At 48.3% G+C, this 22533-nt stretch overlaps 55 non-coding genes across 55 annotated transcripts; all 55 read left to right on the top strand.

Annotated features, from left to right (window-relative positions):
- The first annotated feature begins 520 nt into the window (after positions 1-520).
- TRNAP-AGG (transfer RNA proline (anticodon AGG)) lies at positions 521-592 on the top strand. Its single transcript has one exon. It is a non-coding gene; the product is annotated as a tRNA-Pro (tRNA).
- Positions 593-721: 129 nt separating this feature from the next.
- Positions 722-793, top strand: TRNAP-CGG (transfer RNA proline (anticodon CGG)). Its single transcript has one exon. It is a non-coding gene; the product is annotated as a tRNA-Pro (tRNA).
- A 396-nt stretch (positions 794-1189) lies between these two features.
- TRNAP-AGG (transfer RNA proline (anticodon AGG)) lies at positions 1190-1261 on the top strand. The gene has a single exon. It is a non-coding gene; the product is annotated as a tRNA-Pro (tRNA).
- A 291-nt stretch (positions 1262-1552) lies between these two features.
- On the top strand, positions 1553-1624 carry TRNAP-UGG (transfer RNA proline (anticodon UGG)). The gene has a single exon. It is a non-coding gene; the product is annotated as a tRNA-Pro (tRNA).
- Positions 1625-1764: 140 nt separating this feature from the next.
- On the top strand, positions 1765-1836 carry TRNAP-CGG (transfer RNA proline (anticodon CGG)). The gene has a single exon. It is a non-coding gene; the product is annotated as a tRNA-Pro (tRNA).
- Positions 1837-2233: 397 nt separating this feature from the next.
- TRNAP-AGG (transfer RNA proline (anticodon AGG)) lies at positions 2234-2305 on the top strand. Its single transcript has one exon. It is a non-coding gene; the product is annotated as a tRNA-Pro (tRNA).
- Positions 2306-2596: 291 nt separating this feature from the next.
- On the top strand, positions 2597-2668 carry TRNAP-UGG (transfer RNA proline (anticodon UGG)). Its single transcript has one exon. It is a non-coding gene; the product is annotated as a tRNA-Pro (tRNA).
- A 140-nt stretch (positions 2669-2808) lies between these two features.
- On the top strand, positions 2809-2880 carry TRNAP-CGG (transfer RNA proline (anticodon CGG)). Its single transcript has one exon. It is a non-coding gene; the product is annotated as a tRNA-Pro (tRNA).
- Positions 2881-3639: 759 nt separating this feature from the next.
- TRNAP-UGG (transfer RNA proline (anticodon UGG)) lies at positions 3640-3711 on the top strand. Its single transcript has one exon. It is a non-coding gene; the product is annotated as a tRNA-Pro (tRNA).
- Positions 3712-4203: 492 nt separating this feature from the next.
- Positions 4204-4275, top strand: TRNAP-AGG (transfer RNA proline (anticodon AGG)). The gene has a single exon. It is a non-coding gene; the product is annotated as a tRNA-Pro (tRNA).
- Positions 4276-4566: 291 nt separating this feature from the next.
- TRNAP-UGG (transfer RNA proline (anticodon UGG)) lies at positions 4567-4638 on the top strand. The gene has a single exon. It is a non-coding gene; the product is annotated as a tRNA-Pro (tRNA).
- Positions 4639-4777: 139 nt separating this feature from the next.
- Positions 4778-4849, top strand: TRNAP-CGG (transfer RNA proline (anticodon CGG)). The gene has a single exon. It is a non-coding gene; the product is annotated as a tRNA-Pro (tRNA).
- Positions 4850-5049: 200 nt separating this feature from the next.
- Positions 5050-5121, top strand: TRNAP-AGG (transfer RNA proline (anticodon AGG)). Its single transcript has one exon. It is a non-coding gene; the product is annotated as a tRNA-Pro (tRNA).
- A 291-nt stretch (positions 5122-5412) lies between these two features.
- On the top strand, positions 5413-5484 carry TRNAP-UGG (transfer RNA proline (anticodon UGG)). The gene has a single exon. It is a non-coding gene; the product is annotated as a tRNA-Pro (tRNA).
- A 208-nt stretch (positions 5485-5692) lies between these two features.
- Positions 5693-5764, top strand: TRNAP-UGG (transfer RNA proline (anticodon UGG)). The gene has a single exon. It is a non-coding gene; the product is annotated as a tRNA-Pro (tRNA).
- Positions 5765-5903: 139 nt separating this feature from the next.
- On the top strand, positions 5904-5975 carry TRNAP-CGG (transfer RNA proline (anticodon CGG)). Its single transcript has one exon. It is a non-coding gene; the product is annotated as a tRNA-Pro (tRNA).
- Positions 5976-6398: 423 nt separating this feature from the next.
- Positions 6399-6511, top strand: TRNAP-AGG (transfer RNA proline (anticodon AGG)). Its single transcript has 2 exons — positions 6399-6434; positions 6476-6511. It is a non-coding gene; the product is annotated as a tRNA-Pro (tRNA).
- A 291-nt stretch (positions 6512-6802) lies between these two features.
- Positions 6803-6874, top strand: TRNAP-UGG (transfer RNA proline (anticodon UGG)). The gene has a single exon. It is a non-coding gene; the product is annotated as a tRNA-Pro (tRNA).
- A 140-nt stretch (positions 6875-7014) lies between these two features.
- On the top strand, positions 7015-7086 carry TRNAP-CGG (transfer RNA proline (anticodon CGG)). Its single transcript has one exon. It is a non-coding gene; the product is annotated as a tRNA-Pro (tRNA).
- A 1108-nt stretch (positions 7087-8194) lies between these two features.
- TRNAP-AGG (transfer RNA proline (anticodon AGG)) lies at positions 8195-8266 on the top strand. Its single transcript has one exon. It is a non-coding gene; the product is annotated as a tRNA-Pro (tRNA).
- An 804-nt stretch (positions 8267-9070) lies between these two features.
- Positions 9071-9142, top strand: TRNAP-AGG (transfer RNA proline (anticodon AGG)). Its single transcript has one exon. It is a non-coding gene; the product is annotated as a tRNA-Pro (tRNA).
- A 415-nt stretch (positions 9143-9557) lies between these two features.
- On the top strand, positions 9558-9629 carry TRNAP-UGG (transfer RNA proline (anticodon UGG)). Its single transcript has one exon. It is a non-coding gene; the product is annotated as a tRNA-Pro (tRNA).
- Positions 9630-10237: 608 nt separating this feature from the next.
- On the top strand, positions 10238-10309 carry TRNAP-AGG (transfer RNA proline (anticodon AGG)). The gene has a single exon. It is a non-coding gene; the product is annotated as a tRNA-Pro (tRNA).
- Positions 10310-10600: 291 nt separating this feature from the next.
- On the top strand, positions 10601-10672 carry TRNAP-UGG (transfer RNA proline (anticodon UGG)). Its single transcript has one exon. It is a non-coding gene; the product is annotated as a tRNA-Pro (tRNA).
- Positions 10673-10812: 140 nt separating this feature from the next.
- Positions 10813-10884, top strand: TRNAP-CGG (transfer RNA proline (anticodon CGG)). The gene has a single exon. It is a non-coding gene; the product is annotated as a tRNA-Pro (tRNA).
- Positions 10885-11280: 396 nt separating this feature from the next.
- On the top strand, positions 11281-11352 carry TRNAP-AGG (transfer RNA proline (anticodon AGG)). The gene has a single exon. It is a non-coding gene; the product is annotated as a tRNA-Pro (tRNA).
- A 129-nt stretch (positions 11353-11481) lies between these two features.
- TRNAP-CGG (transfer RNA proline (anticodon CGG)) lies at positions 11482-11553 on the top strand. The gene has a single exon. It is a non-coding gene; the product is annotated as a tRNA-Pro (tRNA).
- A 423-nt stretch (positions 11554-11976) lies between these two features.
- TRNAP-AGG (transfer RNA proline (anticodon AGG)) lies at positions 11977-12048 on the top strand. Its single transcript has one exon. It is a non-coding gene; the product is annotated as a tRNA-Pro (tRNA).
- Positions 12049-12339: 291 nt separating this feature from the next.
- Positions 12340-12411, top strand: TRNAP-UGG (transfer RNA proline (anticodon UGG)). The gene has a single exon. It is a non-coding gene; the product is annotated as a tRNA-Pro (tRNA).
- Positions 12412-12551: 140 nt separating this feature from the next.
- On the top strand, positions 12552-12623 carry TRNAP-CGG (transfer RNA proline (anticodon CGG)). Its single transcript has one exon. It is a non-coding gene; the product is annotated as a tRNA-Pro (tRNA).
- A 396-nt stretch (positions 12624-13019) lies between these two features.
- Positions 13020-13091, top strand: TRNAP-AGG (transfer RNA proline (anticodon AGG)). The gene has a single exon. It is a non-coding gene; the product is annotated as a tRNA-Pro (tRNA).
- Positions 13092-13220: 129 nt separating this feature from the next.
- Positions 13221-13292, top strand: TRNAP-CGG (transfer RNA proline (anticodon CGG)). Its single transcript has one exon. It is a non-coding gene; the product is annotated as a tRNA-Pro (tRNA).
- An 864-nt stretch (positions 13293-14156) lies between these two features.
- Positions 14157-14228, top strand: TRNAP-AGG (transfer RNA proline (anticodon AGG)). The gene has a single exon. It is a non-coding gene; the product is annotated as a tRNA-Pro (tRNA).
- Positions 14229-14519: 291 nt separating this feature from the next.
- Positions 14520-14591, top strand: TRNAP-UGG (transfer RNA proline (anticodon UGG)). The gene has a single exon. It is a non-coding gene; the product is annotated as a tRNA-Pro (tRNA).
- Positions 14592-14731: 140 nt separating this feature from the next.
- On the top strand, positions 14732-14803 carry TRNAP-UGG (transfer RNA proline (anticodon UGG)). Its single transcript has one exon. It is a non-coding gene; the product is annotated as a tRNA-Pro (tRNA).
- A 139-nt stretch (positions 14804-14942) lies between these two features.
- TRNAP-CGG (transfer RNA proline (anticodon CGG)) lies at positions 14943-15014 on the top strand. Its single transcript has one exon. It is a non-coding gene; the product is annotated as a tRNA-Pro (tRNA).
- Positions 15015-15773: 759 nt separating this feature from the next.
- On the top strand, positions 15774-15845 carry TRNAP-UGG (transfer RNA proline (anticodon UGG)). Its single transcript has one exon. It is a non-coding gene; the product is annotated as a tRNA-Pro (tRNA).
- Positions 15846-15984: 139 nt separating this feature from the next.
- Positions 15985-16056, top strand: TRNAP-CGG (transfer RNA proline (anticodon CGG)). Its single transcript has one exon. It is a non-coding gene; the product is annotated as a tRNA-Pro (tRNA).
- A 423-nt stretch (positions 16057-16479) lies between these two features.
- TRNAP-AGG (transfer RNA proline (anticodon AGG)) lies at positions 16480-16551 on the top strand. The gene has a single exon. It is a non-coding gene; the product is annotated as a tRNA-Pro (tRNA).
- Positions 16552-16842: 291 nt separating this feature from the next.
- On the top strand, positions 16843-16914 carry TRNAP-UGG (transfer RNA proline (anticodon UGG)). Its single transcript has one exon. It is a non-coding gene; the product is annotated as a tRNA-Pro (tRNA).
- Positions 16915-17053: 139 nt separating this feature from the next.
- Positions 17054-17125, top strand: TRNAP-CGG (transfer RNA proline (anticodon CGG)). The gene has a single exon. It is a non-coding gene; the product is annotated as a tRNA-Pro (tRNA).
- A 423-nt stretch (positions 17126-17548) lies between these two features.
- Positions 17549-17620, top strand: TRNAP-AGG (transfer RNA proline (anticodon AGG)). Its single transcript has one exon. It is a non-coding gene; the product is annotated as a tRNA-Pro (tRNA).
- A 291-nt stretch (positions 17621-17911) lies between these two features.
- TRNAP-UGG (transfer RNA proline (anticodon UGG)) lies at positions 17912-17983 on the top strand. The gene has a single exon. It is a non-coding gene; the product is annotated as a tRNA-Pro (tRNA).
- A 139-nt stretch (positions 17984-18122) lies between these two features.
- TRNAP-CGG (transfer RNA proline (anticodon CGG)) lies at positions 18123-18194 on the top strand. The gene has a single exon. It is a non-coding gene; the product is annotated as a tRNA-Pro (tRNA).
- A 396-nt stretch (positions 18195-18590) lies between these two features.
- Positions 18591-18662, top strand: TRNAP-AGG (transfer RNA proline (anticodon AGG)). Its single transcript has one exon. It is a non-coding gene; the product is annotated as a tRNA-Pro (tRNA).
- Positions 18663-18953: 291 nt separating this feature from the next.
- TRNAP-UGG (transfer RNA proline (anticodon UGG)) lies at positions 18954-19025 on the top strand. Its single transcript has one exon. It is a non-coding gene; the product is annotated as a tRNA-Pro (tRNA).
- Positions 19026-19165: 140 nt separating this feature from the next.
- On the top strand, positions 19166-19237 carry TRNAP-CGG (transfer RNA proline (anticodon CGG)). Its single transcript has one exon. It is a non-coding gene; the product is annotated as a tRNA-Pro (tRNA).
- A 423-nt stretch (positions 19238-19660) lies between these two features.
- On the top strand, positions 19661-19732 carry TRNAP-AGG (transfer RNA proline (anticodon AGG)). The gene has a single exon. It is a non-coding gene; the product is annotated as a tRNA-Pro (tRNA).
- A 291-nt stretch (positions 19733-20023) lies between these two features.
- TRNAP-UGG (transfer RNA proline (anticodon UGG)) lies at positions 20024-20095 on the top strand. The gene has a single exon. It is a non-coding gene; the product is annotated as a tRNA-Pro (tRNA).
- Positions 20096-20235: 140 nt separating this feature from the next.
- Positions 20236-20307, top strand: TRNAP-UGG (transfer RNA proline (anticodon UGG)). Its single transcript has one exon. It is a non-coding gene; the product is annotated as a tRNA-Pro (tRNA).
- Positions 20308-21066: 759 nt separating this feature from the next.
- TRNAP-UGG (transfer RNA proline (anticodon UGG)) lies at positions 21067-21138 on the top strand. The gene has a single exon. It is a non-coding gene; the product is annotated as a tRNA-Pro (tRNA).
- Positions 21139-21277: 139 nt separating this feature from the next.
- On the top strand, positions 21278-21349 carry TRNAP-CGG (transfer RNA proline (anticodon CGG)). The gene has a single exon. It is a non-coding gene; the product is annotated as a tRNA-Pro (tRNA).
- Positions 21350-21606: 257 nt separating this feature from the next.
- Positions 21607-21678, top strand: TRNAP-UGG (transfer RNA proline (anticodon UGG)). The gene has a single exon. It is a non-coding gene; the product is annotated as a tRNA-Pro (tRNA).
- A 139-nt stretch (positions 21679-21817) lies between these two features.
- Positions 21818-21890, top strand: TRNAP-CGG (transfer RNA proline (anticodon CGG)). The gene has a single exon. It is a non-coding gene; the product is annotated as a tRNA-Pro (tRNA).
- A 423-nt stretch (positions 21891-22313) lies between these two features.
- Positions 22314-22426, top strand: TRNAP-AGG (transfer RNA proline (anticodon AGG)). Its single transcript has 2 exons — positions 22314-22349; positions 22391-22426. It is a non-coding gene; the product is annotated as a tRNA-Pro (tRNA).
- The last annotated feature ends 107 nt before the right edge of the window (positions 22427-22533 follow it).

The raw sequence follows: 22533 nt of genomic DNA, 5'->3' as shown, positions 1-22533 counted from the left end.
AATCTGCCAAGACAAAAGTACCTGACACGCCTCAGAAATATGGCAGAATTCTGGCTCGTTGGTCTAGAGGAATGATTCTCGCTTAGGGTGCGAGAGGTCCCAGGTTCGAATCCCTGATGAGCCCTGTCACCACCTTCATTTGCCGCCCTCACCTCTCATAAATCGGTTTAATCTGCTGTTTACCAGAGCAGTTTGCTTTAAATCACGGACAGAGGTGTTTTCGGAGATGACTTTACTTTTTGGTTACCTTAATTCAACTCTGAGCATTGTAGAAGTGAAAACCTGCCAATGCTGTCTTCAGTGGAAACGCTGTGTCGACTCATTGGTCTAGGGGTATGATCCTCACTTAGGGTTCCTTCCCAACCTTATCATTCCGTGAGCTATCTTTAGTCTTCTCCTTGTTTGTTTTCTGACAGCAGCAGTCCTGTGAATAAATTTGGTGTTGGCAAACGGCCTTTCGACATTGTCTCAGCTTGGCTCGTTGGTGTTGGCAAACGTCCTTTTGGTGCTGTCTCAGCTTGGCTCGTTGGTCTAGGGGTATGATTCTCGCTTAGGGTGCAAGAGGTCCCGGGTTCAAATCCCGGACGAGCCCACCTTTTGAGAGCATTCCTGCTCATCCAGTTCCATGAGTAGCATGTAGTCTTCTACTTGTGTGTTTTCTGGCACCAGTGTCTGCCAAGACAAAAGTACCTGACATGCCTCAGGAGTATGGCAGAATTCTGGCTCGTTGGTCTAGTGGTATGATTCTCGCTTCGGGTGTGAGAGGCCCCGGGTTCGTATCCCGGACGAGCCCTGTCACCACCTTCATTTACCGCCCTCACCTCTCATAAATCGGTTTCATCTGCTCTTTACCAGAGCGGTTTGCTTTAAGTCACGGACAGAGGTGTTTCCGGAGAAGACTTTACTTTTTGGTTACCTTAATTCAACTCTGAGCATTGTAGAAGTGAAAACCTGCCAATGCTGTCTTCAGTGGAAACGCTGTGTCGACTCATTGGTCTAGGGGTATGATCCTCACTTAGGGTTCCTTCCCATCCTTATCATTCCGTGAGCTATCTTTAGTCTTCTCCTTGTTTGTTTTCTGACAGCAGCAGTCCTGTGAATAAATTTGGTGTTGGCAAACGGCCTTTCGACGTTGTCTCAGCTTGGCTCGTTGGTGTTGGCAAACGTCCTTTTGGTGCTGTCTCAGCTTGGCTCGTTGGTCTAGGGGTATGATTCTCGCTGAGGGTGCGAGAGGTCCCGGGTTCAAATCCCGGACGAGCCCACCTTTTGAGAGCATTCCTGCTCATCCAGTTCCATGAGTAGCATGTAGTCTTCTCCTTGTGTGTTTTCTGGCACCAGTGTCCAACCCCTCACTGGCTTATGCAATACATGTAATGCTTGCAAAGTGCCTTTCTTTTATTTTAATTGTCTATCATTCTGAATGGACTTTTATGCAGATGATCCATTAGAGATTGATATTTGCCTCTGTAGGTGCCAAGCAAGCTCTCCACATGGCAGCATACTTTGTGAGGTCAAAGTCAGCATAGGAAGGAAACCAGCAGCTGTCACCTCTGGCTCGTTGGTCTAGGGGTATGATTCTCGCTTTGGGTGCGAGAGGTCCCGGGTTCAAATCCCGGACGAGCCCTGGTTTTTCCTGAGGAGTGACCTTTCTCCTTTTTCTCACCTCTTGTCAACATGCCCATAGTAAGCCTCCACCCAATGGATTTTTTGCAAATCTTCCAAGCCAAAAGTACATGACACGCCTCAGGAGTATGGCAGAATTCTGGCTCGTTGGTCTAGTGGTATGATTCTCGCTTCGGGTGCGAGAGGCCCCGGGTTCGAATCCCGAACGAGCCCTGTCACCACCTTCATTTACCGCCCTCACCTCTCATAAATCGGTTTCATCTGCTCTTTACCAGATCAGTTTGCTTTAAGTCACGGACAGAGGTGTTTCCGGAGAAGACTTTTGGTTTTTGGTTACCTTAATTCAACTCTGAGCATTGTAGAAGTGAAAACCTGCCAATGCTGTCTTCAGTGGAAACGCTGTGTCGACTCATTGGTCTAGGGGTATGATCCTCACTTAGGGTTCCTTCCCATCCTTATCATTCCGTGAGCTATCTTTAGTCTTCTCCTTGTTTGTTTTCTGACAGCAGCAGTCCTGTGAATAAATTTGGTGTTGGCAAACGGCCTTTCGACGTTGTCTCAGCTTGGCTCGTTGGTGTTGGCAAACGTCCTTTTGGTGCTGTCTCAGCTTGGCTCGTTGGTCTAGGGGTATGATTCTCGCTTAGGGTGCGAGAGGTCCCGGGTTCAAATCCCGGACAAGCCCACCTTTTGAGGGCATTCCTGCTCATCCAGTTCCATGAGTAGCATGTAGTCTTCTCCTTGTGTGTTTTCTGGCACCAGTGTCCAACCCCTCACTGGCTTATGCAATACATGTAATGCTTGCAAAGTGCCTTTCTTTTATTTTAATTGTCTATCATTCTGAATGGACTTTTATGCAGATGATCCATTAGAGATTGATATTTGCCTCTGTAGGTGTCAAGCAAGCTCTCCACATGGCAGCATACTTTGAGAGGTCAAAGTCGTCATAGGAAGGAAACCAGCAGCTGCCACTTCTGGCTCGTTGGTTTAGGGGAATGATTCTCGCTTTGGGTGCGAGAGGTCCCGGGTTCAAATCCTGGACGAGCCCTAGCTTTTCCTGAGGAGTGACCTTTCTCCTTTTTCTCACCTCTTGTCAACATGCCCATAGTAAGCCTCCACCCAATGGATTTTTTGCAAATCTGCCAAGCCAAAAGTACCTGACACGCCTCAGGAGTATGGCAGAATTCTGGCTCGTTGGTCTAGTGGTATGATTCTCGCTTCGGGTGAGAGAGGCCCCGGGTTCGAATCCCGGACGAGCCCTGTCACCGCCTTCATTTACCGCCCTCACCTCTCATAAATCGGTTTCATCTGCTCTTTACCAGAGCGGTTTGCTTTAAGTCACGGACAGAGGTGTTTCCGGAGAAGACTTTACTTTTTGGTTACCTTAATTCAACTCTGAGCATTGTAGAAGTGAAAACCTGCCAATGCTGTCTTCAGTGGAAACGCTGTGTCGACTCATTGGTCTAGGGGTATGATCCTCACTTAGGGTTCCTTCCCAACCTTATCATTCCGTGGGCTATCTTTAGTCTTCTCCTTGTTTGTTTTCTGACAGCAGCAGTCCTGTGAATAAATTTGGTGTTGGCAAACGGCCTTTCGACGTTGTCTCAGCTTGGCTCGTTGGTGTTGGCAAACGTCTTTTTGATGCTGTCTCAGCTTGCCTCGTTGGTCTAGGGGTATGATTCTCGCTTAGGGTGCGAGAGGTCCCGGGTTCAAATCTCTGACGAGCCCACCTTTTGAGAGCATTCCCGCTCATCCAGTTCCATGAGTAGCATGTAGTCTTCTCCTTGTGTGTTTTCTGGCACCAGTGTCCAACCCCTCACTGGCTTATGCAATACAAGTAATTACTGCAAAGAGCCTTTCTTTTATTTTAATTGTCTATCATTCTGAATGGACTTTTATGCAGATGATCCATTAGAGATTGATATTTGCCTCTGTAGGTGCCAAGCAAGCTCTCCACATGGCAGCATACTTTGAGAGGTCAAAGTCGTCATAGGAAGGAAACCAACAGCTGCCACCTCTGGCTCGTTGGTCTAGGGGTATGATTCTCGCTTTGGGTGCGAGAGGTCCCGGGTTCAAATCCCGGACGAGCCCTAGCTTTTCCTGAGGAGTGACCTTTCTCCTTTTTCTCACCTCTTGTCAACATGCCCATAGTAAGCCTCCACCCAATGGATTTTTTGCAAATCTGCCAAGCCAAAAGTACCTGACACGCCTCAGGAGTATGGCAGAATTCTGGTTTGTTGGTCTAGAGGTATTATTCTCGCTTAGGGTGCGAGAGGCCCCGGGTTCGAATCCCTGATGAGCCCTGTCACCACCTTCATTTGCCGCCCTCACCTCTCATAAATCGGTTTAATCTGCTGTTTACCAGAGCGGTTTGCTTTAAATCACGGACAGAGGTGTTTTCGGAGAAGACTTTACTTTTTGGTTACCTTAATTCAACTCTGAGCATTGTAGAAGTGAAAACCTGCCAATGCTGTCTTCAGTGGAAACGCTGTGTCGACTCATTGGTCTAGGGGTATGATCCTCACTTAGGGTTCCTTCCCAACCTTATCATTCCGTGAGCTATCTTTAGTCTTCTCCTTGTTTGGCTCGTTGGTCTAGGGGTATGATTCTCGCTTAGGGTGCGAGAGGTCCCGGGTTCAATTCCCGGACGAGCCCACCTTTTGAGAGCATTCCTGCTCATCCAGTTCCATGAGTAGCATGTAGTCTTCTCCTTGTGTGTTTTCTGGCACCAGTGTCCAACCCCTCACTGGCTTATGCAATACATGTAATGCTTGCAAAGTGCCTTTCTTTTATTTTAATTGTCTATTATTCTGAATGGACTTTTATGCAGATGATCCATTAGAGACTGATATTTGCCTCTGTAGGTGCCAAGCAAGCTCCCCACATGGCAGCATACTTTGAGAGGTCAAAGTCAGCATAGGAAGGAAACCAGCAGCTGCCACCTCTGGCTCGTTGGTCTAGGGGTATGATTCTCGCTTTGGGTGCGAGAGGTCTCGGGTTCAAATCCCGAACGAGCCCTAGCTTTTCCTGAGGAGTGACCTTTCTCCTTTTTCTCACCTCTTGTCAACATGCCCATAGTAAGCCTCCACCCAATGGATTTTTGCAAATCTGCCAAGGCAAAAGTACCTAACACGCCTCAGGAGTATGGCAGAATTCTGGCTCGTTGGTCTAGAGGTATGATTCTCGCTTCGGGTGCGAGAGGCCCCGGGTTCGAATACCGGACGAGCCCTGTCACCACCTTCATTTGCCGCCCTCACCTCTCATAAATCGGTTTCATCTGCTGTTTACCAGAGCGGTTTGCTTTAAATCACGGACAGAGGTGTTTTCGGAGAAGACTTTACTTTTTGGTTACCTTAATTCAACTCTGAGCATTGTAGAAGTGAAAACCTGCCAATGCTGTCTTCAGTGCTTTTGGTGCTGTCTCAGCTTGGCTCGTTGGTCTAGGGGTAAGATTCTCGCTTAGGGTGCGAGAGGTCCCGGGTTCAAATCCCGGACAAGCCCACCTTTTGAGAGCATTCCTGCTCATCCAGTTCCATGAGTAGCATGTAGTCTTCTCCTTGTGTGTTTTCTGGCACCAGTGTCCAACCCCTCACTGGCTTATGCAATACATGTAATTACTGCAAAGTGCCTTTCTTTTATTTTAATTGTCTATCATTCTGAATGGACTTTTATGCAGATGATCCATTAGAGATTGATATTTGCCTCTGTAGGTGCCAAGCAAGCTCTCCACATGGCAGCATACTTTGAGAGGTCAAAGTCAGCATAGGAAGGAAACCAGCAGCTGCCACCTCTGGCTCGTTGGTCTAGGGGTATGATTCTCGCTTTGGGTGCGAGAGGTCCCGGGTTCAAATCCCGGACGAGCCCTGGTTTTTCCTGAGGAGTGACCTTTCTCCTTTTTCTCACCTCTTGTCAACATGCCCATAGTAAGCCTCCACCCAATGGATTTTTTGCATATCTGCCAAGACAAAAGTACCTGACACGCCTCAGGAGTATGGCAGAATTCTCTCCACATGGCAGCATACTTTGAGAGGTCAAAGTCGTCATAGGAAGGAAACCAACAACTGCCACCTCTGGCTAGTTGGTCTAGGGGTATGATTCTCGCTTTGGGTGCGAGAGGTCCTGGGTTCAAATCCCGGACGAGCCCTAGCTTTTCCTGAGGAGTGACCTTTCTCCTTTTTCTCACCTCTTGTCAACATGCCCATAGTAAGCCTCCACCCAATGGATTTTTGCAAATCTGCCAAGGCAAAAGTACCTAACACGCCTCAGGAGCATGGCAGAATTCTGGCTCGTTGGTCTAGAGGTATGATTCTCGCTTCGGGTGCGAGAGGCCCCGGGTTCGAATACCGGACGAGCCCTGTCACCACCTTCATTTGCCGCCCTCACCTCTCATAAATCGGTTTTATCTGCTGTTTATCAGAGCGGTTTGCTTTAAATCACGGACAGAGGTGTTTTCGGAGAAGACTTTACTTTTTGGTTACCTTAATTCAACTCTGAGCATTGTAGAAGTGAAAACCTGCCAATGCTGTCTTCAGTGGAAACGCTGTGTCGACTCATTGGTCTAGGGGTATGATCCTCACTTAGGGTTCCTTCCCAACCTTATCATTCCGTGAGCTATCTTTAGTCTTCTCCTTGTTTGTTTTCTGACAACAGCGGTGTGGAACTTCTGTCCTTCTCAGTCCTGTGTGTGAATAAATTTGGTGTTGACAATCGGCCATTCGACGCTGTCTCAACTTGGCTCGCTGGTGTTGGCAAACGGCCTTTTGAAGCTGTCTCAGCTTGGCTCGTTGGTCTAGGGGTATGATTCTCGCTTAGGGTGCGAGAGGTCCCGGGTTCAAATCCCGATTCTCGCTTAGGGTGCGAGAGGTCCCGGGTTCGAATCCCGGACGAGCCCACCCCTTGAGAGCATTCCCGCTCATCCAGTTCCATGAGTAGCATGTAGTCTTCTCCTTGTGTGTTTTCTGGCACCAGTGTCCAACCCCTCACTGGCTTATGCAATACATGTAATTACTGCAAAGCGCCTTTCTTTTATTTTAATTGTCTATCATTCTGAATGGACTTTTATGCAGATGATCCATTAGAGATTGATATTTGCCTCTGTAGGTGCCAAGCAAGCTCTCCACATGGCAGCATACTTTGAGAGGTCAAAGTCGTCATAGGAAGGAAACCAGCAGCTGCCACCTCTGGCTCGTTGGTCTAGGGGTATGATTCTCGCTTTGGGTGCGAGAGGTCCCGGGTTCAAATCCCGGACGAGCCCTAGCTTTTCCTGAGGAGTGACCTTTCTCCTTTTTCTCACCTCTTGTCAACATGCCCATAGTAAGCCTCCACCCAATGGATTTTTTGCAAATCTGCCAAGCCAAAAGTACCTGACACGCCTCAGGAGTATGGCAGAATTCTGGCTCGTTGGTCTAGTGGTATGATTCTCGCTTCGGGTGAGAGAGGCCCCGGGTTCGAATCCCGGACGAGCCCTGTCACCGCCTTCATTTACCGCCCTCACCTCTCATAAATCGGTTTCATCTGCTCTTTACCAGAGCGGTTTGCTTTAAGTCACGGACAGAGGTGTTTCCGGAGAAGACTTTACTTTTTGGTTACCTTAATTCAACTCTGAGCATTGTAGAAGTGAAAACCTGCCAATGCTGTCTTCAGTGGAAACGCTGTGTCGACTCATTGGTCTAGGGGTATGATCCTCACTTAGGGTTCCTTCCCATCCTTATCATTCCGTGAGCTATCTTTAGTCTTCTCCTTGTTTGTTTTCTGACAGCAGCAGTCCTGTGAATAAATTTGGTGTTGGCAAACGGCCTTTCGACGTTGTCTCAACTTGGCTCGTTGGTGTTGGCAAACGTCCTTTTGGTGCTGTCTCAGCTTGGCTCGTTGGTCTAGGGGTATGATTCTCGCTTAGGGTGCGAGAGGTCCCAGGTTCAAATTCCGGACGAGCCCACCTTTTGAGAGCATTCCTGCTCATCCAGTTCCATGAGTAGCATGTAGTCTTCTCCTTGTGTGTTTTCTGGCACCAGTGTCCAACCCCTCACTGGCTTTTGCAATACATGTAATGCTTGCAAAGTGCCTTTCTTTTATTTTAATTGTCTATTATTCTGAATGGACTTTTATGCAGATGATCCATTAGAGATTGATATTTGCCTCTGTAGGTGCCAAGCAAGCTCCCTCTAGGCTCGTTGGTCTAGAGTTATGATCTCAGAATGATAATTGTCTATCATTCTGAATGGACTTTTATGCAGATGATCCATTAGAGTGCGAGAGGTCCCGGGTTCGAATCCCGGACGAGCCCACCCCTTGAGAGCATTCCCGCTCATCCAGTTCCATGAGTAGCATGTAGTCTTCTCCTTGTGTGTTTTCTGGCACCAGTGTCCAACCCCTCACTGGCTTATGCAATACATGTAATTACTGCAAAGCGCCTTTCTTTTATTTTAATTGTCTATCATTCTGAATGGACTTTTATGCAGATGATCCATTAGAGATTGATATTTGCCTCTGTAGGTGCCAAGCAAGCTCTCCACATGGCAGCATACTTTGAGAGGTCAAAGTCGTCATAGGAAGGAAACCAGCAGCTGCCACGCCTGGCTCGTTGGTCTAGGGGTATGATTCTCGCTTAGGGTGTGAGAGGTCCCGGGTTCAAATCCCGGACAAGCCCACCTTTTAAGAGCATTCCTGCTCATCCAGTTCCATGAGTAGCATGTAGTCTTCTCCTTGTGTGTTTTCTGGCACCAGTGTCCAACCCCTCACTGGCTTATGCAATACATGTAATTACTGCAAAGTGCCTTTCTTTTATTTTAATTGTCTATCATTCTGAATGGACTTTTATGCAGATGATCCATTAGAGATTGATATTTGCCTCTGTAGGTGCCAAGCAAGCTCTCCACATGGCAGCATACTTTGAGAGGTCAAAGTCGTCATAGGAAGGAAACCAGCAGCTGCCACCTCTGGCTAGTTAGTCTAGGGGAATGATTCTCGCTTTGGGTACGAGAGGTCCTGGGTTCAAATCCCGGACGAGCCCTGGTTTTTCCTGAGGAGTGACCTTTCTCCTTTTTTGCCGCCCTCACCTCTCATAAATCGGTTTAATCTGCTGTTTACCAGAGCGGTTTGCTTTAAATCACGGACAGAGGTGTTTTCGGAGAAGACTTTACTTTTTGGTTACCTTAATTCAACTCTGAGCATTGTAGAAGTGAAAACCTGCCAATGCTGTCTTCAGTGGAAACGCTGTGTCGACTCATTGGTCTAGGGGTATGATCCTCACTTAGGGTTCCTTCCCAACCTTATCATTCCGTGAGCTATCTTTAGTCTTCTCCTTGTTTGTTTTCTGACAACAGCGGTGTGGAACTTCTGTCCTTCTCAGTCCTGTGTGTGAATAAATTTGGTGTTGACAATCGGCCATTCGACGCTGTCTCAGCTTGGCTCGCTGGTGTTGGCAAACGGCCTTTTGAAGCTGTCTCAGCTTGGCTCGTTGGTCTAGGGGTATGATTCTCGCTTAGGTTGCGAGAGGTCCCGGGTTCAAATCCCGGACGAGCCCACCTTTTGAGAGCATTCCTGCTCATCCAGTTCCATGAGTAGCATGTAGTCTTCTCCTTGTGTGTTTTCTGGCACCAGTGTCCAACCCCTCACTGGCTTATGCAATACATGTAATGCTTGCAAAGTGCCTTTCTTTTATTTTAATTGTCTATTATTCTGAATGGACTTTTATGCAGATGATCCATTAGAGATTGATATTTGCCTCTGTAGGTGCCAAGCAAGCTCCCTCTAGGCTCGTTGGTCTAGAGGTATGATCTCAGAATGATAATTGTCTATCATTCTGAATGGACTTTTATGCAGATGATCCATTAGAGATTGATATTTGCCTCTGTAGGTGCCAAGCAAGCTCTCCACATGGCAGCATACTTTGAGAGGTCAAAGTCGTCATAGGAAGGAAACCAGCAGCTGCCACCTCTGGCTCGTTGGTCTAGGGGTATGATTCTCGCTTTGGGTGCGAGAGGTCCCGGGTTCAAATCCTGGACGAGCCCTTGTTTTTCCTGAGGAGTGACCTTTCTCCTTTTTCTCACCTCTTGTCAACATGCCCATAGTAAGCCTCCACCAAATGGATTTTTTGCAAATCTGCCAAGCCAAAAGTACCTGACACGCCTCAGGAGTATGGCAGAATTCTGGCTCGTTGGTCTAGAGGAATGATTCTCGCTTAGGGTGCGAGAGGCCCCGGGTTCGAATCCCTGATGAGCCCTGTCACCACCTTCATTTGCCGCCCTCACCTCTCATAAATCGGTTTCATCTGCTGTTTACCAGAGCGGTTTGCTTTAAATCACGGACAGAGGTGTTTTCGGCGAAGACTTTACTTTTTGGTTACCTTAATTCAACTCTGAGCATTGTAGAAGTGAAAACCTGCCAATGCTGTCTTCAGTGGAAACGCTGTGTCGACTCATTGGTCTAGGGGTATGATCCTCACTTAGGGTTCCTTCCCAACCTTATCATTCCGTGAGCTATCTTTAGTCTTCTCCTTGTTTGTTTTCTGACAGCAGCAGTCCTGTGAATAAATTTGGTGTTGGCAAACGGCCTTTCGACGTTGTCTCAGCTTGGCTCGTTGGTGTTGGCAAACGTCCTTTTGGTGCTGTCTCAGCTTGGCTCGTTGGTCTAGGGGTATGATTCTCGCTTAGGGTGCGAGAGGTCCCGGGTTTAAATCCCGGACGAGCCCACCTTTTGAGAGCATTCCTGCTCATCCAGTTCCATGAGTAGCATGTAGTCTTCTCCTTGTGTGTTTTCTGGCACCAGTGTCCAACCCCTCACTGGCTTATGCAATACATGTAATTACTGCAAAGTGCCTTTCTTTTATTTTAATTGTCTATCATTCTGAATGGACTTTTATGCAGATGATCCATTAGAGATTGATATTTGCCTCTGTAGGTGCCAAGCAAGCTCTCCACATGGCAGCATACTTTGAGAGGTCAAAGTCAGCATAGGAAGGAAACCAGCAGCTGCCACCTCTGGCTCGTTGGTCTAGGGGTATGATTCTCGCTTTGGGTGCGAGAGGTCCCGGGTTCAAATCCCGGACGAGCCCTGGTTTTTCCTGAGGAGTGACCTTTCTCCTTTTTCTCGCCTCTTGTCAACATGCCCATAGTAAGCCTCCACCCAATGGATTTTTTGCAAATCTGCCAAGACAAAAGTACCTGACACGCCTCAGGAGTATGGCAGAATTCTGGCTCGTTGGTCTAGAGGTATGATTCTCGCTTCGGGTGCGAGAGGCCCCGGGTTCGAATCCCGGACGAGCCCTGTCACCACCTTCATTTGCCGCCCTCACCTCTCATAAATCGGTTTCATCTGCTGTTTACCAGAGCGGTTTGCTTTAAATCACGGACAGAGGTGTTTTCGGAGAAGACTTTACTTTTTGGTTACCTTAATTCAACTCTGAGCATTGTAGAAGTGAAAACCTGCCAATGCTGTCTTCAGTGGAAACGCTGTGTCGACTCATTGGTCTAGGGGTATGATCCTCACTTAGGGTTCCTTCCCAACCTTATCATTCCGTGAGCTATCTTTAGTCTTCTCCTTGTTTGTTTTCTGACAGCAGCAGTCCTGTGAATAAATTTGGTGTTGGCAAACGGCCTTTCGACGTTGTCTCAGCTTGGCTCGTTGGTGTTGGCAAACGTCCTTTTGGTGCTGTCTCAGCTTGGCTCGTTGTTCTAGGGGTATGATTCTCGCTTAGGGTGCGAGAGGTCCCGGGTTCAAATCCCGGACGAGCCCACCTTTTGAGAGCATTCCTGCTCATCCAGTTCCATGAGTAGCATGTAGTCTTCTACTTGTGTGTTTTCTGGCACCAGTGTCTGCCTAGACAAAAGTACCTGACACGCCTCAGGAGTATGGCAGAATTCTGGCTCGTTGGTCTAGTGGTATGATTCTCGCTTCGGGTGCGAGAGGCCCCGGGTTCGAATCCCGGACGAGCCCTGTCACCACCTTCATTTACCGCCCTCACCTCTCATAAATCGGTTTCATCTGCTCTTTACCAGAGCGGTTTGCTTTAAGTCACGGACAGAGGTGTTTCCGGAGAAGACTTTACTTTTTGGTTACCTTAATTCAACTCTGAGCATTGTAGAAGTGAAAACCTGCGAATGCTGTCTTCAGTGGAAACGCTGTGTCGACTCATTGGTCTAGGGGTATGATCCTCACTTAGGGTTCCTTCCCAACCTTATCATTCCGTGAGCTATCTTTAGTCTTCTCCTTGTTTGTTTTCTGACAACAGCGGTGTGGAACTTCTGCCCTTCTCAGTCCTGTGTGTGAATAAATTTGGTGTTGACAAACGGCCTTTCGACGTTGTCTCAGCTTGGCTCGTTGGTGTTGGCAAACGTCCTTTTGATGCTGTCTCAGCTTGGCTCGTTGGTCTAGGGGTATGATTCTCGCTTAGGGTGCGAGAGGTCCCGGGTTCGAATCCCGGACGAGCCCACCCCTTGAGAGCATTCCCGCTCATCCAGTTCCATGAGTAGCATGTAGTCTTCTCCTTGTGTGTTTTCTGGCACCAGTGTCCAACCCCTCACTGGCTTATGCAATACATGTAATTACTGCAAAGCGCCTTTCTTTTATTTTAATTGTCTATCATTCTGAATGGACTTTTATGCAGATGATCCATTAGAGATTGATATTTGCCTCTGTAGGTGCCAAGCAAGCTCTCCACATGGCAGCATACTTTGAGAGGTCAAAGTCGTCATAGGAAGGAAACCAGCAGCTGCCACCTCTGGCTCGTTGGTCTAGGGGTATGATTCTCGCTTTGGGTGCGAGAGGTCCCGGGTTCAAATCCCGGACGAGCCCTAGCTTTTCCTGAGGAGTGACCTTTCTCCTTTTTCTCACCTCTTGTCAACATGCCCATAGTAAGCCTCCACCCAATGGATTTTTTGCAAATCTGCCAAGCCAAAAGTACCTGACACGCCTCAGGAGTATGGCAGAATTCTGGCTCGTTGGTCTAGAGGTATGATTCTCGCTTCGGGTGCAAGAGGCCCCGGGTTCGAATCCCGGACGAGCCCTGTCACCACCTTCATTTGCCGCCCTCACCTCTCATAAATCGGTTTCATCTGCTGTTTACCAGAGCGGTTTGCTTTAAATCACGGACAGAGGTGTTTTCGGAGAAGACTTTACTTTTTGTTTACCTTAATTCAACTCTGAGCATTGTAGAAGTGAAAACCTGCCAATGCTGTCTTCAGTGGAAACGCTGTGTCGACTCATTGGTCTAGGGGTATGATCCTCACTTAGGGTTCCTTCCCAACCTTATCATTCCGTGAGCTATCTTTAGTCTTCTCCTTGTTTGTTTTCTGACAGCAGCAGTCCTGTGAATAAATTTGGTGTTGGCAAACGGCCTTTCGACGTTGTCTCAGCTTGGCTCGTTGGTGTTGGCAAACGTCCTTTTGGTGCTGTCTCAGCTTGGCTCATTGGTCTAGGGGTATGATTCTCGCTTAGGGTGCGAGAGGTCCCGGGTTCAAATCCCGGACGAGCCCACCTTTTGAGAGCATTCCTGCTCATCCAGTTCCATGAGTAGCATGTAGTCTTCTACTTGTGTGTTTTCTGGCACCAGTGTCTGCCAAGACAAAAGTACCTGACACGCCTCAGGAGTATGGCAGAATTCTGGCTCGTTGGTCTAGTGGTATGATTCTCGCTTCGGGTGCGAGAGGCCCCGGGTTCGAATCCCGGACGAGCCCTGTCACCACCTTCATTTACCGCCCTCACCTCTCATAAATCGGTTTCATCTGCTCTTTACCAGAGCGGTTTGCTTTAAGTGACGGACAGAGGTGTTTCCGGAGAAGACTTTACATTTTGGTTACCTTACTTCAACTCTGAGCATTGTAGAAGTGAAAACCTGCGAATGCTGTCTTCAGTGGAAACGCTGTGTCGACTCATTGGTCTAGGGGTATGATCCTCACTTAGGGTTCCTTCCCAACCTTATCATTCCGTGGGCTATCTTTAGTCTTCTCCTTGTTTGTTTTCTGACAGCAGCAGTCCTGTGAATAAATTTGGTGTTGGCAAACGGCCTTTCGACGTTGTCTCAGCTTGGCTCGTTGGTGTTGGCAAACGTCCTTTTGGTGCTGTCTCAGCTTGCCTCGTTGGTCTAGGGGTATGATTCTCGCTTAGGGTGCGAGAGGTCCCGGGTTCAAATCTCGGACGAGCCCTGTCACCACCTTCATTTGCCGCCCTCACCTCTCATAAATCGGTTTCATCTGCTGTTTACCAGAGCGGTTTGCTTTAAATCACGGACAGAGGTGTTTTCGGAGAAGACTTTACTTTTTGGTTACCTTAATTCAACTCTGAGCATTGTAGAAGTGAAAACCTGCCAATGCTGTCTTCAGTGGAAACGCTGTGTCGACTCATTGGTCTAGGGGTATGATCCTCACTTAGGGTTCCTTCCCAACCTTATCATTCCGTGAGCTATCTTTAGTCTTCTCCTTGTTTGTTTTCTGACAGCAGCAGTCCTGTGAATAAATTTGGTGTTGGCAAACGGCCTTTCGACGTTGTCTCAGCTTGGCTCGTTGGTGTTGGCAAACGTCCTTTTGATGCTGTCTCAGCTTGGCTCGTTGGTCTAGGGGTATGATTCTCGCTTAGGGTGCGAGAGGTCCCGGGTTCAAATCCCGGACGAGCCCACCCCTTGAGAGCATTCCCGCTCATCCAGTTCCATGAGTAGCATGTAGTCTTCTCCTTGTGTGTTTTCTGGCACCAGTGTCCAACCCCTCACTGGCTTATGCAATACATGTAATTACTGCAAAGCGCCTTTCTTTTATTTTAATTGTCTATCATTCTGAATGGACTTTTATGCAGATGATCCATTAGAGATTGATATTTGCCTCTGTAGGTGCCAAGCAAGCTCTCCACATGGCAGCATACTTTGAGAGGTCAAAGTCAGCATAGGAAGGAAACCAGCAGCTGCCACCTTTGGCTCGTTGGTCTAGGGGTATGATTCTCGCTTTGGGTGTGAGAGGTCCCGGGTTCAAATCCCGGACGAGCCCTGGCTTTTCCTGAGGTGTGACCTTTCTCCTTTTTCTCACCTCTTGTCAACATGCCCATAAAAAGCCTCCACCGAATGCATTTTTTGCAAATCTGCCAAGGCAAAAGTACCTGACACGCCTCAGGATTCTGGCAGAATTCTGGCTCGTTGGTCTAGAGGTATGATTCTCGCTTTGGGTGCGAGAGGTCTCGGGTTCAAATCCCGGACGAGCCCTAGCTTTTCCTGAGGAGTGACCTTTCTCCTTTTTCTCACGTCTTGTCAACATGCCCATAGTAAGCCTCCACCCAATGGATTTTTGCAAATCTGCCAAGGAAAAAGTACCTAACACGCCTCAGGAGTATGGCAGAATTCTGGCTCGTTGGTCTAGAGGTATGATTCTCGCTTCGGGTGCGAGAGGCCCCGGATTCGAATCCCGGACGAGCCCTGTCACCACCTTCATTTGCCGCCCTCACCTCTCATAAATCGGTTTCATCTGCTGTTTACCAGAGCGGTTTGCTTTAAATCACGGACAGAGGTGTTTTCGTAGAAGACTTTACTTTTTGGTTACCTTAATTCAACTCTGAGCATTGTAGAAGTGAAAACCTGCCAATGCTGTCTTCAGTGGAAACGCTGTGTCGACTCATTGGTCTAGGGGTATGATCCTCACTTAGGGTTCCTTCCCAACCTTATCATTCCGTGGGCTATCTTTAGTCTTCTCCTTGTTTGTTTTCTGACAGCAGCAGTCCTGTGAATAAATTTGGTGTTGGCAAACGGCCTTTCGACGTTGTCTCAGCTTGGCTCGTTGGTGTTGGCAAACGTCCTTTTGGTGCTGTCTCAGCTTGCCTCGTTGGTCTAGGGGTATGATTCTCGCTTAGGGTGCGAGAGGTCCCGGGTTCAAATCTCGGACGAGCCCACCTTTTGAGAGCATTCCCGCTCATCCAGTTCCATGAGTAGCATGTAGTCTTCTCCTTGTGTGTTTTCTGGCACCAGTGTCCAACCCCTCACTGGCTTATGCAATACATGTAATGCTTGCAAAGTGCCTTTCTTTTATTTTAATTGTCTATCATTCTGAATGGACTTTTATGCAGATGATCCATTAGAGATTGATATTTGCCTCTGTAGGTGCCAAGCAAGCTCTCCACATGGCAGCATACTTTGAGAGGTCAAAGTCGTCATAGGAAGGAAACCAGCAGCTGCCACCTCTGGCTTGTTGGTCTAGGGGTATGATTCTCGCTTTGGGTGCGAGAGGTCCTGGGTTCAAATCCCGGACGAGCCCTAGCTTTTCCTGAGGAGTGACCTTTCTCCTTTTTCTCACCTCTTGTCAACATGCCCATAGTAAGCCTCCACCCAATGGATTTTTGCAAATCTGCCAAGGCAAAAGTACCTAACACGCCTCAGGAGTATGGCAGAATTCTGGCTCGTTGGTCTAGAGGTATGATTCTCGCTTCGGGTGCGAGAGGCCCCGGGTTCGAATACCGGACGAGCCCTGTCACCACCTTCATTTGCCGCCCTCACCTCTCATAAATCGGTTTCATCTGCTGTTTACCAGAGCGGTTTGCTTTAAATCACGGACAGAGGTGTTTTCGGAGAAGACTTTACTTTTTGGTTACCTTAATTCAACTCTGAGCATTGTAGAAGTGAAAACCTGCCAATGCTGTCTTCAGTGGAAACGCTGTGTCGACTCATTGGTCTAGGGGTATGATCCTCACTTAGGGTTCCTTCCCAACCTTATCATTCCGTGAGCTATCTTTAGTCTTCTCCTTGTTTGTTTTCTGACAACAGCGGTGTGGAACTTCTGTCCTTCTCAGTCCTGTGTGTGAATAAATTTGGTGTTGACAATCGGCCATTCGACGCTGTCTCAGCTTGGCTCGCTGGTGTTGGCAATCGGCCTTTTGAAGCTGTCTCAGCTTGGCTCGTTGGTCTAGGGGTATGATTCTCGCTTAGGGTGCGAGAGGTCCCGGGTTCAAATCTCGGACGAGCCCACCTTTTGAGAGCATTCCCGCTCATCCAGTTCCATGAGTAGCATGTAGTCTTCTCCTTGTGTGTTTTCTGGCACCAGTGTCCAACCCCTCACTGGCTTATGCAATACATGTAATGCTTGCAAAGTGCCTTTCTTTTATTTTAATTGTCTATCATTCTGAATGGACTTTTATGCAGATGATCCATTAGAGATTGATATTTGCCTCTGTAGGTGCCAAGCAAGCTCTCCACATGGCAGCATACTTTGAGAGGTCAAAGTCGTCATAGGAAGGAAACCAGCAGCTGCCACCTCTGGCTTGTTGGTCTAGGGGTATGATTCTCGCTTTGGGTGCGAGAGGTCCTGGGTTCAAATCCCGGACGAGCCCTAGCTTTTCCTGAGGAGTGACCTTTCTCCTTTTTCTCACCTCTTGTCAACATGCCCATAGTAAGCCTCCACCCAATGGATTTTTGCAAATCTGCCAAGGCAAAAGTACCTAACACGCCTCAGGAGTATGGCAGAATTCTGGCTCGTTGGTCTAGAGGTATGATTCTCGCTTCGGGTGCGAGAGGCCCCGGGTTCGAATACCGGACGAGCCCTGTCACCACCTTCATTTGCCGCCCTCACCTCTCATAAATCGGTTTCATCTGCTGTTTACCAGAGCGGTTTGCTTTAAATCACGGACAGAGGTGTTTTCGGAGAAGACTTTACTTTTTGGTTACCTTAATTCAACTCTGAGCATTGTAGAAGTGAAAACCTGCCAATGCTGTCTTCAGTGGAAACGCTGTGTCGACTCATTGGTCTAGGGGTATGATCCTCACTTAGGGTTCCTTCCCAACCTTATCATTCCGTGAGCTATCTTTAGTCTTCTCCTTGTTTGTTTTCTGACAACAGCGGTGTGGAACTTCTGTCCTTCTCAGTCCTGTGTGTGAATAAATTTGGTGTTGACAATCGGCCATTCGACGCTGTCTCAGCTTGGCTCGCTGGTGTTGGCAATCGGCCTTTTGAAGCTGTCTCAGCTTGGCTCGTTGGTCTAGGGGTATGATTCTCGCTTAGGGTGCGAGAGGTCCCGGGTTCAAATCTCGGACGAGCCCACCTTTTGAGAGCATTCCCGCTCATCCAGTTCCATGAGTAGCATGTAGTCTTCTCCTTGTGTGTTTTCTGGCACCAGTGTCCAACCCCTCACTGGCTTATGCAATACATGTAATGCTTGCAAAGTGCCTTTCTTTTATTTTAATTGTCTATCATTCTGAATGGACTTTTATGCAGATGATCCATTAGAGATTGATATTTGCCTCTGTAGGTGCCAAGCAAGCTCTCCACATGGCAGCATACTTTGAGAGGTCAAAGTCGTCATAGGAAGGAAACCAGCAGCTGCCACCTCTGGCTTGTTGGTCTAGGGGTATGATTCTTGCTTTGGGTGCGAGAGGTCCTGGGTTCAAATCCCGGACGAGCCCTAGCTTTTCCTGAGGAGTGACCTTTCTCCTTTTTCTCACCTCTTGTCAACATGCCCATAGTAAGCCTCCACCCAATGGATTTTTGCAAATCTGCCAAGGCAAAAGTACCTAACACGCCTCAGGAGTATGGCAGAATTCTGGCTCGTTGGTCTAGAGGTATGATTCTCGCTTCGGGTGCGAGAGGCCCCGGGTTCGAATACCGGACGAGCCCTGTCACCACCTTCATTTGCCGCCCTCACCTCTCATAAATCGGTTTCATCTGCTGTTTACCAGAGCGGTTTGCTTTAAATCACGGACAGAGGTGTTTTCGGAGAAGACTTTACTTTTTGGTTACCTTAATTCAACTCTGAGCATTGTAGAAGTGAAAACCTGCCAATGCTGTCTTCAGTGGAAACGCTGTGTCGACTCATTGGTCTAGGGGTATGATCCTCACTTAGGGTTCCTTCCCAACCTTATCATTCCGTGAGCTATCTTTAGTCTTCTCCTTGTTTGTTTTCTGACAGCAGCAGTCCTGTGAATAAATTTGGTGTTGGCAAACGGCCTTTCGACGTTGTCTCAGCTTGGCTCGTTGGTGTTGGCAAACGTCCTTATGATGCTGTCTCAGCTTGGCTCGTTGGTCTAGGGGTATGATTCTCGCTTAGGGTGCGAGAGGTCCCGGGTTCGAATCCCGGACGAGCCCACCCCTTGAGAGCATTCCCGCTCATCCAGTTCCATGAGTAGCATGTAGTCTTCTCCTTGTGTGTTTTCTGGCACCAGTGTCCAACCCCTCACTGGCTTATGCAATACATGTAATTACTGCAAAGCGCCTTTCTTTTATTTTAATTATCTATCATTCTGAATGGACTTTTATGCAGATGATCCATTAGAGATTGATATTTGCCTCTGTAGGTGCCAAGCAAGCTCTCCACATGGCAGCATACTTTGAGAGGTCAAAGTCAGCATAGGAAGGAAACCAGCAGCTGCCACCTTTGGCTCGTTGGTCTAGGGGTATGATTCTCGCTTTGGGTGCGAGAGGTCCCGGGTTCAAATCCCGGACGAGCCCTAGCTTTTCCTGAGGAGTGACCTTTCTCCTTTTTCTCACCTCTTGTCAACATGCCCATAAAAAGCCTCCACCGAATGGATTTTTTGCAAATCTGCCAAGGCAAAAGTACCTGACACGCCTCAGGATTCTGGCAGAATTCTGGCTCGTTGGTCTAGAGGTATGATTCTCGCTTCGGGTGCGAGAGGCCCCGGGTTCGAATCCCGGACGAGCCCTGTCACCACCTTCATTTGCCGCCCTCACCTCTCATAAATCGGTTTCATCTGCTGTTTACCAGAGCGGTTTGCTTTAAATCACGGACAGAGGTGTTTTCGGAGAAGACTTTACTTTTTGGTTACCTTAATTCAACTCTGAGCATTGTAGAAGTGAAAACCTGCCAATGCTGTCTTCAGTGGAAACGCTGTGTCGACTCATTGGTCTAGGGGTATGATCCTCACTTAGGGTTCCTTCCCAACCTTATCATTCCGTGAGCTATCTTTAGTCTTCTCCTTGTTTGTTTTCTGACAACAGCGGTGTGGAACTTCTGTCCTTCTCAGTCCTGTGTGTGAATAAATTTGGTGTTGACAAACGGCCATTCGACGCTGTCTCAGCTTGGCTCGTTGGTGTTGGCAAACGGCCTTTTGAAGCTGTCTCAGCTTGGCTCGTTGGTCTAGGGGTATGATTCTCGCTTAGGGTGCGAGAGGTTCCGGGTTCAAATCCCAGACGAGCCCACCTTTTGAGAGCATTCCTGCTCATCCAGTTCCATGAGTAGCATGTAGTCTTCTCCTTGTGTGTTTTCTGGCACCAGTGTCCAACCCCTCACTGGCTTATGCAATACATGTAATGCTTGCAAAGTGCCTTTCTTTTATTTTAATTGTCTATCATTCTGAATGGACTTTTATGCAGATGATCCATTAGAGATTGATATTTGCCTCTGTAGGTGCCAAGCAAGCTCTCCACATGGCAGCATACTTTGAGAGGTCAAAGTCAGCATAGGAAGGAAACCAGCAGCTGCCACCTTTGGCTCGTTGGTCTAGGGGTATGATTCTTGCTTTGGGTGTGAGAGGTCCCGGGTTCAAATCCCGGACGAGCCCTGGCTTTTCCTGAGGTGTGACCTTTCTCCTTTTTCTCACCTCTTGTCAACATGCCCATAAAAAGCCTCCACTGAATGGATTTTTTGCAAATCTGCCAAGGCAAAAGTACCTGACACGCCTCAGGATTCTGGCAGAATTCTGGCTCGTTGGTCTAGAGGTATGATTCTCGCTTTGGGTGCGAGAGGCCCCGGGTTCGAATCCCCGACGAGCCCTGTCACCACCTTCATTTGCCGCCCTCACCTCTCATAAATCGGTTTCATCTACTCTTTACCAGAGCGGTTTGCTTTAAGTCACGGACAGAGGTGTTTCCGGAGAAGACTTTACTTTTTGGTTACCTTAATTCAACTCTGAGCATTGTAGAAGTGAAAACCTGCCAATGCTGTCTTCAGTGGAAACGCTGTGACGACTCATTGGTCTAGGGGTATGATCCTCACTTAGGGTTCCTTCCCAACCTTATCATTCCGTGGGCTATCTTTAGTCTTCTCCTTGTTTGTTTTCTGACAGCAGCAGTCCTGTGAATAAATTTGGTGTTGGCAAACGGCCTTTCGACGTTGTCTCAGCTTGGCTCGTTGGTGTTGGCAAACGTCCTTTTGGTGCTGTCTCAGCTTGCCTCGTTGGTCTAGGGGTATGATTCTCGCTTAGGGTGCGAGAGGTCCCGGGTTCAAATCTCGGACGAGCCCACCTTTTGAGAGCATTCCCGCTCATCCAGTTCCATGAGTAGCATGTAGTCTTCTCCTTGTGTGTTTTCTGGCACCAGTGTCCAACCCCTCACTGGCTTATGCAATACATGTAATGCTTGCAAAGTGCCTTTCTTTTATTTTAATTGTCTATTATTCTGAATGGACTTTTATGCAGATGATCCATTAGAGATTGATATTTGCCTCTGTAGGTGCCAAGCAAGCTCCCCACATGGCAGCATACTTTGAGAGGTCAAAGTCAGCATAGGAAGGAAACCAGCAGCTGCCACCTCTGGCTCGTTGGTCTAGGGGTATGATTCTCGCTTTGGGTGCGAGAGGTCTCGGGTTCAAATCCCGAACGAGCCCTAGCTTTTCCTGAGGAGTGACCTTTCTCCTTTTTCTCACCTCTTGTCAACATGCCCATAGTAAGCCTCCACCCAATGGATTTTTGCAAATCTGCCAAGGCAAAAGTACCTAACACGCCTCAGGAGTATGGCAGAATTCTGGCTCGTTGGTCTAGAGGTATGATTCTCGCTTCGGGTGCGAGAGGCCCCGGGTTCGAATACCGGACGAGCCCTGTCACCACCTTCATTTGCCGCCCTCGGGTTCAAATCCCGGACGAGCCCTGGTTTTTCCTGAGGAGTGACCTTTCTCCTTTTTCTCACCTCTTGTCAACATGCCCATAGTAAGCCTCCACCCAATGGATTTTTTGCAAATCTGCCAAGACAAAAGTACCTGACACGCCTCAGGAGTATGGCAGAATTCTCTCCACATGGCAGCATACTTTGAGAGGTCAAAGTCGTCATAGGAAGGAAACCAGCAGCTGCCACCTCTGGCTAGTTGGTCTAGGGGTATGATTCTCGCTTTGGGTGCGAGAGGTCCTGGGTTCAAATCCCGGACGAGCCCTAGCTTTTCCTGAGGAGTGACCTTTCTCCTTTTTCTCACCTCTTGTCAACATGCCCATAGTAAGCCTCCACCCAATGTATTTTTGCAAATCTGCCAAGGCAAAAGTACCTAACACGCCTCAGGAGTATGGCAGAATTCTGGCTCGTTGGTCTAGAGGTATGATTCTCGCTTCGGGTGCGAGAGGCCCCGGGGTTCGAATACCGGACGAGCCCTGTCACCACCTTCATTTGCCGCCCTCACCTCTCATAAATCGGTTTTATCTGCTGTTTACCAGAGCGGTTTGCTTTAAATCACGGACAGAGGTGTTTTCGGAGAAGACTTTACTTTTTGGTTACCTTAATTCAACTCTGAGCATTGTAGAAGTGAAAACCTGCCAATGCTGTCTTCAGTGGAAACGCTGTGTCGACTCATTGGTCTAGGGGTATGATCCTCACTTAGGGTTCCTTCCCAACCTTATCATTCCGTGAGCTATCTTTAGTCTTCTCCTTGTTTGTTTTCTGACAACAGCGGTGTGGAACTTCTGTCCTTCTCAGTCCTGTGTGTGAATAAATTTGGTGTTGACAATCGGCCATTCGACGCTGTCTCAACTTGGCTCGCTGGTGTTGGCAAACGGCCTTTTGAAGCTGTCTCAGCTTGGCTCGTTGGTCTAGGGGTATGATTCTCGCTTAGGGTGCGAGAGGTCCCGGGTTCAAATCCCGATTCTCGCTTAGGGTGCGAGAGGTCCCGGGTTCGAATCCCGGACGAGCCCACCCCTTGAGAGCATTCCCGCTCATCCAGTTCCATGAGTAGCATGTAGTCTTCTCCTTGTGTGTTTTCTGGCACCAGTGTCCAACCCCTCACTGGCTTATGCAATAC

The sequence above is a fragment of the Hyla sarda genome, chromosome 6, assembly GCF_029499605.1.
Source record: "Hyla sarda isolate aHylSar1 chromosome 6, aHylSar1.hap1, whole genome shotgun sequence".
NCBI classification, from domain to species: Eukaryota; Metazoa; Chordata; class Amphibia; order Anura; family Hylidae; genus Hyla; species Hyla sarda.
Note: the sequence above shows the minus strand (reverse complement) of the source record. Positions and strands in the feature narration are given on the sequence as shown.